General features: G+C 37.9%; 1 protein-coding gene across 1 annotated transcript in view; it reads right to left on the reverse strand.

The window, feature by feature from the left end:
- The window catches only part of GRAMD2B (GRAM domain containing 2B), a 110,043-nt gene extending 107,886 nt beyond the window's left edge, over nt 1-2,157 (reverse strand). The window contains exon 1 of the mRNA XM_019732382.2: nt 1,887-2,157. The gene's annotated coding sequence lies outside the window, so the exon portion shown is untranslated. The remainder of the gene's footprint in view (nt 1-1,886) is intronic.
- Between the last annotated feature and the right edge of the window lie 10,938 nt (nt 2,158-13,095).

A 13,095-nucleotide genomic window follows, 5' to 3' on the forward strand; every position in this document is an offset into this window, starting at 1 on the left:
GGGAGTACCAGGAAGGAACTTTGAGTTGACTCCTGATCTGGCCAATGACAGCCCTTTCAGCCAAATGGCCTGATCTTCTGAAGGTTTCTCTTTCAGAGTCTGCTCAGAGGGACTGGATCAACCACACCTGAAACCCACATGTGTGGGTCAGCAAATGGCCATGGAAACATTCTGTGTGACTCCTAAGACAATATTACCTTCTTGCCTCAAGAGCTTTGTCTTATCTTGTCCCTGTGTGAGCTCATACCCCTTACGCATGATGACCTATTTCTCAGTCCAATCCTGATGTCTCTCCTCACTTTAGAAGACAGTGAGCATATTGCCACCTCAAAGGTTCCACCCTAATTCTTCTTAAATGGTCTTCAGTTTTACTCCTATAAGTTCATGACTATGCATTGTTTAAATTAAACATAGCCAACGCAACTTTGATATTCATTGTGAAATCATATTATCAATATTTTATCACCCATGTCTCATCTGTGCTTTCTATAATCAGAGTAGGCTTCTTTTTTTTTTTTTTTAAACATGTTTTATACTGTATTCATCATGGTTCTTTCCTCACTGTGGGGGCTCAATAAATGTTTACTAATGGTAAACCTGTCATGCTAGAAGGTGAATTGATCTCCTTTTTTCAATTCTTCCTTCTTTTTAGCGGTTCCACCATGTTATTAATGCAAACACTAAAGTTGCTCATTAATTAGAAGGTTAATAAAATGGCATTAAAGTCTTTTTTTAACTCTGTATCAAACCAAAATCTAATTGGCTGAATGCAAATGATTAAATATTTTAAAGTATTTAATTAATTTTAATCCAAGACCATTGCAAAACAAACTATATGTGAAGAGATAATTTACTTGCATAGGAAATACTAAGATGAAGATTTACAAATGAGAAGGAAGAGTACAATTTGCTTGAGTTCAAGACTAGATAATAGAACAAGAAATTTCCATGCATGAGATTATTAGAAATGCAAATAACTTTTATTCTCTAGTTTCTGTTTCCTACTCTTAATCACGATTTGCTTTTCCATCTTGTGTTAGATTGAAGTCATTGATGCTCTCAACTAAATTAATGGCCTCTATGTATCTTTTATCCAATAACTTTGTAGCTCCTGTCCACTCTGACTTGGACTGGCCTTGTGACTTTGGTCTATAAAATGTGGCAGAAATGATGTGCCAGTTCTGAGTCTAATCCTCAAGAAGACTTGCACGTTTCTGCTTCCCTTCTGGCTTCTCTGTGGTCACCATAACAACACACCTGAATTAGAGGTAGGGACCACATGGAGCAAAGCTGAGTCATTCCCTCGATCACAGATCACTCAGCTCCCAGCTGACCTGCTACCTGACCACAGACACATGACTGAGTCCAGCCAAAATCCAATTAGATCAGTAGAACTACCAGTAGAACTACCAACCTATACATTTCTGAGAAGTAATAAACAATTGTTTTAAACTCATGTTTCAAGATTGTTTGTTATGCAGCAATAACTAACTGCTTCAGATCCTATATTCGTATTACTAGGGTAAGATGATACTAGCTCCTCCCAGGAGCAATTACACTTGAACTGTTGTCAACTGCTTGAGCTAAACGAAAGGAACTTTGAGAGTGTCTTCAATTTTAGTAAGTGAATGGGGGGATTTAGGGAGTACAGTGGAATTTTTCTGGGAGAATAGCCTAATATGCTTCAGAGACCTGTTCTCATCAGAAATAAGGAAAAGTAGCTATAGGGTAGGGTAAGTGACATTTATTAAACCTCTCAAAATTGTATTTGGTAGACCTAAAAACATGTTGCCACCAAATCCCCACATCCCCTCTTTTCCAGCCTCCCCTTTATTCCTCCCATTCCCCTTAGAGCCTCCCCACACAAAGCTGACAGCAGTACCCACCATTCACGCTTCTCAGGTGTGTTATGGAAGTCCTTCTTCTTCTCACTCCTCCATCAACTGCACTCCAGGTTTTTGCAGTGAAGAGGTAGGGGAGCACATCTTCAGTCTAAGACAAAGCTGGCTTCTGATCCTGCCTCAGGCCTAATGTGTTAGGCGTCCTCGGACATGTTACGGGTTTAGCGTCCGTGTACTCGCGTTTTTTCTCTGCAAAATGGTGACGGGAAAAGGCCCTCAGCAAAGCTCTGTTGTTTCTCTTCACTGTTTAACTTAACAGTTGAAGAAAGAAAGTAGGAAAAAAACAGAAGCTATCGCTTTTGAGAAAGTTAGCCTGAGGTTCTTGTGTTCACAGGTAAAGATATTTTCTGCTGATTTAGAAGCTCTGAGTTATGGGTCAAAGCTTTAGTAAATATTAACCCTCATTTTACAGCCCTTATTATTAACAGCCAGAGATATGAAAGTTCATAGATTTTGCATGATGTGGACAGATCCAAAGTCACACATATGATTGGAGATGAAGTCATAAATACAATAACAGTGTAATTATCTAATTTGTGCTTAATTTTTTAAAACCTACTTTTCACTCCATACTATGGATACTTAACACAGTCCTTAGTTAGGCAACTCCTTGTACGCCTCATAAGCACTTCAGACAAATGAAGGAACTCGATACCTTCTATAGGCATCTCATCAACCTGAAAGCTTACTATGGACACTTTGTAAATTCAGCTTGTGTTCCGCCTACAATCAAAAGCCAAGGTGATCTTAAAAAAAAAAAAAAAATTAGACCACATTGCTTTCATCCTGAAAACGTTCTGATGATTCCCCATTTCCCTAAAAATAAAACCTCAATTGCAATCTATGGCCGTGACCAAGGTTTTGCTCATGTTGCCAACCTTGTTTGGCTAATGCTTCCCTACGTTGACTTTCTTCCTGATATACAACATACCCAACTTGTTCCTACCCCTAGATCGTCGCACTTGCTCTACCCTCTGCCTAGATAACTGGACCTCCAGCTTTTCTTCATCATTCACTCTCAGCTCAAATGCCACCTCCTCAGGAATACCTTCCCTGAGCACCTGTCAAAAACCATTCCACCTTATGTAGAAATGATCACACCATTCTGCTTTATTTTTTTAAAAGAATTATCACTCTGTCATTATTTTGTTAATTTATTTTTCTTTTTTCTCCTCATGTGTTTTTTCTGTATCTCTATGCTAGTATGTATCACTCTACCTGCTATACGAGTATGTTAGTTGCTCAATAGGTATTTGTAGAATTAATAAAATAAATACATTATTTATCTTGCTCAGCTTTCTAGCCATTTCTGTTCCATGTACATTTAAAAATAAGTAAACACATGTAAGGCTACATGCAATATCCTCAAGCGGATTTCAAACAAATTCACTCTTCAGAAAAAAATTTGAAATGATATCATCCACACAGGACTTTTTAAGGTGCAAAAAAAAAATCTAAGAAAGAAGAAAAGATAAAACTATTAAAGAAGCTGTCAAATACTTTTGCACTGAAGCAATGGTAATTAGGAAAGCATAATCTGATTCTGGTGTATTTCTGAAGTCATGGTTTTGGGGAAAGGGCAGAGATCAAAACTACAAATGGTTAAATACGGCATCCCAGAAACTTGTCACGTCATTATTTCTTATCCAATTGCTCATTGCTAATGAGGGCATTAGCCCTCAGGGTTTCCTTCTTCCAAACATTAGTACTTAGAAAGGAAGATTCTACCGGATAGAGGAGTGCGGAAACTCTTGCCTAAGAGTTCCTCAGAACAAGGCTGTCTGTTATAACCAAAATAAGTTCAAGGAGAAACTGCCAGACTGATATTGAGTGAAATATTTATTTTGGTGTGATGTAATCCTTTTCTGAAAGTTTGGGTAGATATGGAGGAGAGAAAAAAAAAGGAAATTAGTATACTGTATACTGAAAGAAAAATGCATACTATACCAGAAATGTCCATCTTTGATATTCTGGCACCACCTAGTGGTTAATGAGTCTTGTTTTAGAGACCAGTCATTTTTAAGGGTGGTACTCAGACTTTTCTGGTATGTCTCAGAATCACTCAGTGACCTTGTATAAAAACTCTACTCTTATAGATTCTGATTCTGTAGGTTTGATGTGGAGCGTGGGCATCAGAATTTTTAAAGACAAGTTTCCCAAGTGATTCTGATTTAGCTGATGGTTTTAAAACTCAGAACTGCCTCTTGTTGTTTGTATGATTTCCTTTCCCCTTTCCTTTCTCCTTTGTAAAAAGTATTTGAACAGGATATTTTATGCTGTAAAATCAGAGTTAATTGTGACCAATACTACTTTGAAATTTTCTGAGTATTTCATGACATTCAAATCAAAACAGAGACAAGAAGGTGTGTGTGTGTGTGTGTGTGTGTGTGTGTGTGTGTGTGTAGGGGGGTGAAGGGTAGGGTAAGGGGACCCCAAACCAGTGTTGCAAATCATTGCTATATCTGACTAAATATGACAGATGTCATTTGTAATCTGTCTAATTTCAAGGGTCTTCTTCAGTTGTCCATCATCTTCTATTGACTTTAATAATTTAAACTTTTCATTTTGAAGACTTCTGAAAGTCATTTCAGATTTGCAAAACAGTTGCAAACATACCAAGAGTTTTCACATATCTTTCATCCAGTTTCCTCAAGTGATAATACCTTATATAACCACAGTATAATAATGCAATGATCAAAATCAGAAAACTAACGTTGATACAATACTATTACCTGATGCATAGACTTTATTTGACTTTTCCAGTTGTTCTACTAATGTTCTTTTCCTGGTCTGCAATACAATCGAGAATTTCATATTGTATTTAATTAGCATGTCTTCTTAATCTCCAATCTGTGACATCTCTTAGTCTTTTTTAATTTTTCAATCATCTCGATTTGACTCTTTTGCAAAGTATTGAACAGTTATTTTTAAGATGTCCTTTAGTTTGGGTTTTCTGATGTTTCCTCTTGATTAAATTCAGGTTAGATATTTTTAGCAAGAAGTGATGTTTTTGCGAGAAGTAGATCAGATCAAGAGACACATGTCTAGGGAGACCACCTCAGGGGTGCTGTAGATGCCTGATCACTGCTCTGTACACCTGAAGCTGAAGCTGAACAATAATGAATGTCAACTATACCTTAATGTATTTATACACAGTCACAAGAAGTGGAATATGGCATAAGGAATAGAGACCATGAAAATGTAACGGCTGTATGCGATGTCAGAGGGGTAGTAGATTGGGGGAGGGGAGTTATCACTTTGTGAGGGGTATAAATGATAAATGTTTAACTGAAAAAGAAAGACCTCATTAAGTATTGTTATATTGATTACATTTTGGGGGAAAAAAAGAAACACATGTCAATTTGTCCCACTACTGATGACATTACTTTTGATCACTGGGGGTTATGGAAGCTCCTTTGGTTGTTCTTTTAAAATATAATCATATATCAGGTGGCTCTAGAGGAGATATTTCTGGTTATTGTGAAGTAAGTTTTTCCTACAAAGAACAGTCTGGCCACAGATAAGTCTACTAGAGATAACATAGTCTGGAAGGAGAACGGCAACGGCTAGTATTTCATGGAGATCCAGGGTTTGCATAATCACCTCAGAGGTGCTTGGCATTTCCCAGGAGACCTTTTATATTAGACTTTCTGAGGCTTCCCAGGGAAATGGATCTTCAGCTATGACCTCAGACACAGAACGGCAAGTACCGCTGGCTCATTGATTCCCATGTGCTTGGCTGCCTTCTGATTTCAGCTGCAGCTGTACCGGAAGCTGTGCAGGCTTGCATTCATTTTAAGTTGACATTGTCTCCCTTCAGGTGCTTCACCTGATGCTCCTTTGATGCTACAGATGCTGTAAGGAACTTTCTAGGTCATGGCCTATGCCCAGCTTGGAAGCACAGGGGGAGGTTAACACCTCTGCCGGATGGGGACCCATGGGTAAATACGCCTGTCTCTCTTGCTTCAGGAAGAACCTCATTATGAAAGGTTATGAATTATAATTGTCCTGATTAGAAATAAAGTGGGTCTAAACTAGTCAGAAATGTGCTGTGGAAATTTAAAGTTCAAGGGGACTTGATAGTAAAATCCTAACTATACTAGCCCATTTTTCCTTACTGAATTGGTATGTCAAGTAATGAAATGGGCTCTGGGTGCCTGTCTCAGTTATATCTTGCTGTGTAACAAACCTCCCTCAGATTTCATGGCGTAAGTCAGTAGTTTATTTGTTCATAAAGTTGCGCTGGGTTCAGCTAAGCAGTTTTCTTACTGCTCACATCTGGGCTATATTCAAGTAGTTATTGTCTTCTGGGGGTTTGTTGGTCAGAGTATTAGAGTTCTCCAGAGAAACAGAGCTAATAGCAGATGTATACATACATACACATATACATTTATATACATATTTATCATAGGAATTGGGTCACACAGTTATGGAGGCCAAGATGTTCTACAATTTACCATCTGTACAAGGTCTGCCAATTAAGTTTGCGAACTTGCCACCATGCACTTACATTGGCAGCCCTGTACAAACAGCTCAGTAAGGTTTCATAACCTTGTATATCAGTGTCTCACAGCTGTGTTTGTGTCGATGTGCAGTGGTGTCTTGCTGGGTGGCGTTCATTATGTTGTTGTGTGTTTTTATGTGCTGTCGCAAGAATGTCTGAGCTTGAATTAGAGCAATGAACAAACATTAAAACTCTGTTAAACTTGGCAAGAGTGGAAGTGAAATCAGGGATGTGTTAGTCCAAGTTTATGGGGATAATGCCATGAAGAAAACGGCAGTGTACAAATGGATCAAACGTTTTCCTGAGGGGAGAAAATGCATCACTGATGAAGAGAGGTCAGGGCAGCCAGTAACAAGCAGAACTGACGAAAACATTGGAAAAGTTCATTGAATTGTGTGTCAAAATCGTCAGCTGACTGTGAGAAGCGTAGCAGCCCAAGTAAACATTGATAGAGAAACAGTTAGGAAAATTAACTGAAAATCTTGGCATGAGAAAGGTGTGCGCAAAAATGGTCCTGAAGGAGCTCACCAATGAACCAAAACAAAGGAGAATCAAAGTTTGCCAAGACCTTTTGGAGAGGCAAGTTGATGTTTTGGGCTGTGTTATCACTGGTGATGAAACACGGGTGTACCAACACGACCCTGAAACAAAGCGTCAAAGGGCACAATGGAAGTCAGCCAATTCTCTATGACCAAAAAAGCTCTGTCAGTCCAAATCAAGAGTCAAAAGGATGTTGCTAACCTTTTTTGATATCAGAGGTATTACTCATTATGAATTTGTATCAACTGGACAAATAGTTAACCAAATTTGCTATTTGGAAGTGCTGAAAAGGCTGCATGAAAAAGTTAGATGACAAAGTTTTCTCCCAACAATTCATGGCTCTTGCATCACGACAATGCACCAGCTCACACAGTGCTGTCTGAGAGGGAGTTTTCAGCCAGTAAACAAATAACTGTATTGGAACACCCTCCCCATCACCTGATCTGGCCCCCAATGACTTCTTTCTTTACCGAAGATAAAGGAAATAGTGAAAGGAAGACCTTTTGATGACGTTCAGGACATCAAGGGTAATACGATGACAGTTCTGATGGCCATTCCACAAAAAGAGTTCAAAAATTGCTTTGAAGGGTAGACTGAGCGCTGGCATTGATGCATAGCTTCCCAAGGGGAGTACTTCGAAGGTGACCGTAGTGATATTCAGCAGTGAGGTATGTAGCACTTTTTCTAGCATGAGTTCGCGAACTTAACTGTCAGATCTCATAAGTTGGAGGACCAGAAAAACTGTAGTAGATTTCAGGTTGAGTAGGAAGGCTGAGAACCAGGAGCTTTGAGGTTTGAGGGCAGAAGATGGACCTTCCAGCTCAAAAAGAGAGAGAAAATGTGCCCTTCTTTTGCCTTTTTGTTACAGCTGATTGGATGACACCCACCCACATTGGTGAGCTCAGATCTCTTCACTCAGTCTACTGAAACAAATGCTAATCTCTTTCAGAAACATCCTCACTGACACACCCAGAAATAGTGTTGTGTCACCTATCTGGGTGTCTCTTAGGCCAGTCAGGATGACACAGAAAATGAACCCCTAGTCAGGGACTTCAGCAGATACAGCTTGTCTTTGTTCCACATGATGTCCTCCTCCAGAAACCCAGCTCACGCTTTTGCCCATGGACACAGCAGGTCCAGGAGGGTGACAGCAAAGTTGCAAGACTCAGGAAGCCTGGGCTCAGTCACACAACACTTACACCTTGTTCTATTGGTCAGAGCATTCACTAGGTAACTCACATAGTAGGGAAATAGACTCAGTCTCTTGATAGAAGAAGATAAAATAATTTATGGCCACTTTTAATGTACAGTAGTATATTTTAGTGAAATGAACTTTGGGTGCCCTCTTGTATCTGGATTTGGTTTTAAAACTAGAATCCACACTTCTCATGTGCTGACAGATCACTCCAACCCTCTTACTAATACCCTGGGAAATATTCCAACTCCCCTATTCTTGTTTCTGATAAGTATGTTAAGCCAGGACCCTGAAAGCTGTGATAGGTTTAGTGAAACTTCTATAGATAGAAAGATGTAGGGGAAAGCTTAGATTCTCAGAATAAATATTTCCCAAATTCACTGGAAGCAATCAATTATTTTTTTTTAAAAAGCTATAGTAAACATACTTCCAGTGAGGTTTTTCTTTAAGCTAGTGGAAGATTTTTGTGTGAATTTGGGGATTTTCTAAGGGGGGGAAGTATAGTTTTGTTTTCAGGATATGACATCAATATTTATGGGGTCATTTTTATAATTGCTTTAATCAGAATCTGAACAGAATAAAAGTAATTTATGTTTTAAATGCAGGTAGTTTTCTGAAGCACTAGTGAAAATTTCAGTATCTTAAATATCAGAATTAGCTGGTAACAATAGTTTCATAACTTATAAACTTTCATAAAGTGTTAGTTCACTGTAATGGAAATATCAAAAACTTGCAAAGAGAGCTTTTGATAACCTGTGTTTAAAAAGGCAGAAAGAGAATGCAAATGCATTTTTATGTGGGAAATGGTTTGCTTTTATGTGGGAAATGGTTTGTCTCATAAATTGTGCCGAAAGGGGTGGCAAAGCCCAATTCCTAACAGGGGTGCTGCCTTCAGAACAGCTGCGCCCTGAAGGCAGAATTGCATAGGCAGAAAAGAGAGAGTCTACTAACCAGAGCAGACAGCCTAAATCAAAACGTTTGCAGAAGGCCAACTTTTCTTTTCAACCAAGATCTCTGATTCAGTTCTGGGCATTTCTTTCCAAAGCTGTTTTTCTGGCTTATCTCACAGAACTCTTTTTACTATTCCATTTCTTTCCTCAAACAGCTGCTTCTTAACAATTGACTTCAGGCTATTTCAAAAGGTCATCTTATTCACTGTTCTCTCTTTTGACTAAAGCTTTTATATTCTAACACTGGGATCCATGTGTCTCAGAGTGCTTTTCTCAGAATACTTGTTTGTCTAGATGCTCCTGAAACCAAAAAAAAAAAAAAAAATGTCAATTTTATACAGCAGTGACAAAGAACTATTGCCACATGCGAAAACAAAGATGAATCTCACCAACATAATTTGGGGCAAAAGAAGCCCACCACAAAAGTGTACACACTGCATGAGTCCATTACAGAAAGTTCGAAAACAGATAAAGTTAATCTATAGTTCGACCAGGACAGGGGTTACTTAGGGGAGTAGGCTGGAGAGTAGACACAAATGGGGCTGTGGGGCTGCTGCTTATGATCTAGTTTCTGGTGGCATTGGTGTGCTTGCTCTGTGAAAATTTATTGAGCTGTGCACTTATGATTTGTGCACTTTTATATTTCTTTGTTACAGTTCTTTAAAATGTGGGAAAATAAAAGAAAAATGGTTCTCTGACTCTCAAGGGAAATCTGAGATTGGGTATCTCTAGTGGTTTGTTATGGAAAGAATCGTTAACTTGGCAACATTTATTTATTTTTTCAGATTTCATTGCAGTGTTGATTTTGATTTTATTGGGTTTCAGTCTCCATATAAACCACACTTAGGAGGTCAAACATCCAATAAATCAGTGACAATCAGAAACAGAATGAAAACAATACAGAGCAAAGCAAAACATAGCACGATTAGTATTGCAGTGCTGGAGGACTGTATTTTATTGAAAAAAGAATCATCATGCCCCACTAAGCCAAGAAACCCTAAGAGGAAACAGAAAAATCCACATTGATATTACTGAAGCCAATGTTATCTGGACAACTTCTCTCTCTCTCTCTCTCTCTCTCTCTCTCTCTCTCTCTCGTTTCCTGCAAACACCTAAGACTATGTCATTTGATATTTCTGGGTTGATTCTGTTCAGCAGAAGTTTTGTGTTCTCTCTTGGAAGAGGAAGGAAAAATGAAGTAGGCTGGTTAAATTAATGAAATGTTTTACATTTGTTGAAATTCACATTTAAATGTTAGCTATATGTTGTTGGCAGACGTTTATTATTTTCTGTAAAAGTACTGACTGCTCTCACAGTTGGTGGCTCTTCCAGGAGGTTTGTAGACTGTAATAGAATGGTGTACATCATGCCTGAATTATTGTTCCCTCCTACCAGTAGAAAGAGTTGAAATAATATCGATGATACTATTTTTAAGACTCTATCCCCTGCATATCTGGGTTGTCAGTTTGAAGCTAGAAGTTAGAGAGGGAAAGATAAGTTAGCAATTTCATTTGCTGCTGATGAATCAGGGATACAACTGTTATGGGTATAAGTATAATTAATTCATTCTTGGGACCCAGAATTTAAGCTGAACTGAATGCCTTATCCCATCTCGTTGTAGCCTGGTCCACAGATTAAAGGATTGAATTCACCTCAACAAACATTTATTGAGTGGCTATTACTGTACAAAACATTAGGGATAATGCTAGAATTGTGGGAGAGGTAAACATGAGCATAAAAAATTATAATATGATAAGCGCCATTTATAGAAATATAGAAATGGCTTCACACACAGAGCAAAGAAAGCAACTAACTCTCCTGGTGGCGTGGAAGGATCTTAAAGGAGGAGGGGAATTTGCCAGGAACACAAGGTAGGGAAGGGCATTACAAGTAGTAGGGACAGAGGCCTCATTTCCTACAGAGTGAGCAGGAAATGGTGCGAAGTCTGTTACGTTATGGGCTGGGGGAAATGGCAGGGCTGGGAATGGAGTAGGACTCCTAGGATAGAGCCAGGTTTTGAGAAGGAGTTTGGATTTTATTCAAAGAGCAGTAGAAGAACTAAAAGGGGAATAGCATTATCATTCCTGTGTTTTTGGAAGGTAAAGTCAGCCATGACGGATAGTAGGCTGTACAGGGGAAAGCGGAGTAGGAGGCCAGTTAAGAATTGTTGGTCTCCCTAGGCTGAGACTGAGACCACTTCATGGACTGTGTAGATGCCTGACCACTGCGCTGTACACTTGAAGCTGAAGCTGAATAATACTGAATGTCAACTATAATTAAATATATATAGAGAGTGCCAAAAAAATGTATACACATTTTAAGAAAGGAAAAAACTGTATTAAAATTGTGATACTCAATATACACCAATAACAAAAGATGAATACAAGTCATGTTTGACTCCTGCAATTACAAGAGGTGCTCAAAGTAGTTACCATCAGCATAATTTTAATACAATTTTTTCCTTTCTTAAAATGTGTATACACTTTTTTTGGCACCCTCTGTAGATATATAGTCACAGGATGTGGAGTACAGCATAGGGAATAGAGTCAATGGAATTGTAACAGCTATATACGATGTCAGAGGGTAGTAGATTGGGGGAGGGGGCATATCACTTTGTGAGGGGTGTAAAAGTCTAACTATTACTTTGTTTTGTATACCTGAAAGTAATAAAAAAATAAAAATAAATAAATAATTAAGACTTTTTTTTTTAATAAACAAAAAAGAATTGTTGGAGTAATCAACACTCTGAACTAAGGAAGCAACTTCTCGGAAGGCAGAATTCATCCTGGATTTAGGTAAGTTATTGCATGCTAATAATGGAATGCTATAAGAGCATGAAAACAGTGACATGGATCTATTTTAATGATATAGAAGGATGTCCAAAAGATGTTGATTAAAAAGTTTACACAAACATGAGCAATAAGGTTCTGAGTCTATCTATCTATATCTATTATCTATCTATCTATCTATCTATCTATCTATCTATCTATCTATCTATCTATCTACCTACCATCTCTTTATCTATACGTCTACATAGAAAAAAAACACTGAGAGAATATACAATATACTAAAATGTTAACAATAATATTTACTTGCTAGTAAGCTTTTGGGTGATTTGGGAAAAAGCAACTCAGATTCCCAGTTAAGAATATAGTATGTGGGAGTTTAGAAAAATGTTCTTTTTCATATTCAGACTGTATTGACATCTAATGAACAGCCTGGCTGGATAGTCTGGTGTATCAAGATGAGAGGGGGATATGCAGACCAAGATGAGTACAGAGAAAGGTCAAAAGATAAACAGAAATAGAAAATAAAAATATGAGAACAGAATGTAGAAATGTGATGGTTGAACTGAAAAGAGAAGGCAGGGGAATCATTTTATTTAAAGTGATTTTATTTAATAAATTTTATTAAAATTTATTTCTGGATGCTTTTCAAATTGCTTCTTATTGTCAGACTCTAAGGATGTCACTTTATGAAGGTGGTGGCGACTTGAATGGCCTCTTAAGAACCCTTCCAGCTTTTGATTCCTTGGTTCATCTAATTCCACTGTTCAAATATATAAAGGGAACTAACAGTCTTATATTATCTCTTGTATTACTTTAAGTATTCTTTCCTGAGTTTTTCACCAAACAAAGTTGGCCACAGATGCAAGATTGAATTGATGCTTTGGGATAATACAATTTATAAGCATTTGTGTGGTGCCAAAGTGATTTTGCTAATTCAGAATAAAACCTTATGGGAGGGTTGGGGTTTGAAGAGGTAGTCATGGCAAGGAGGAGGAGTTTAGAATTAGAAGAGAAGAAAAGGAAAAGCATCAGTAAGATTAATTTATAGGAGGATAAATATATTTATGATGAAAGAGATCAATAATCATGTTACCACTTGTTATTTCACCATCACAAAACAAAGTGATGTACAAAGGAAGAAGGACCAATATTAAGTCAATCAACAAAGTCCATCTTGGGTTTGTATTATGCATTTATGAGGCATCACCTCTTGAAA

The sequence above is a fragment of the Rhinolophus sinicus genome, linkage group LG03, assembly GCF_036562045.2.
Source record: "Rhinolophus sinicus isolate RSC01 linkage group LG03, ASM3656204v1, whole genome shotgun sequence".
NCBI lineage: Eukaryota > Metazoa > Chordata > Mammalia > Chiroptera > Rhinolophidae > Rhinolophus > Rhinolophus sinicus.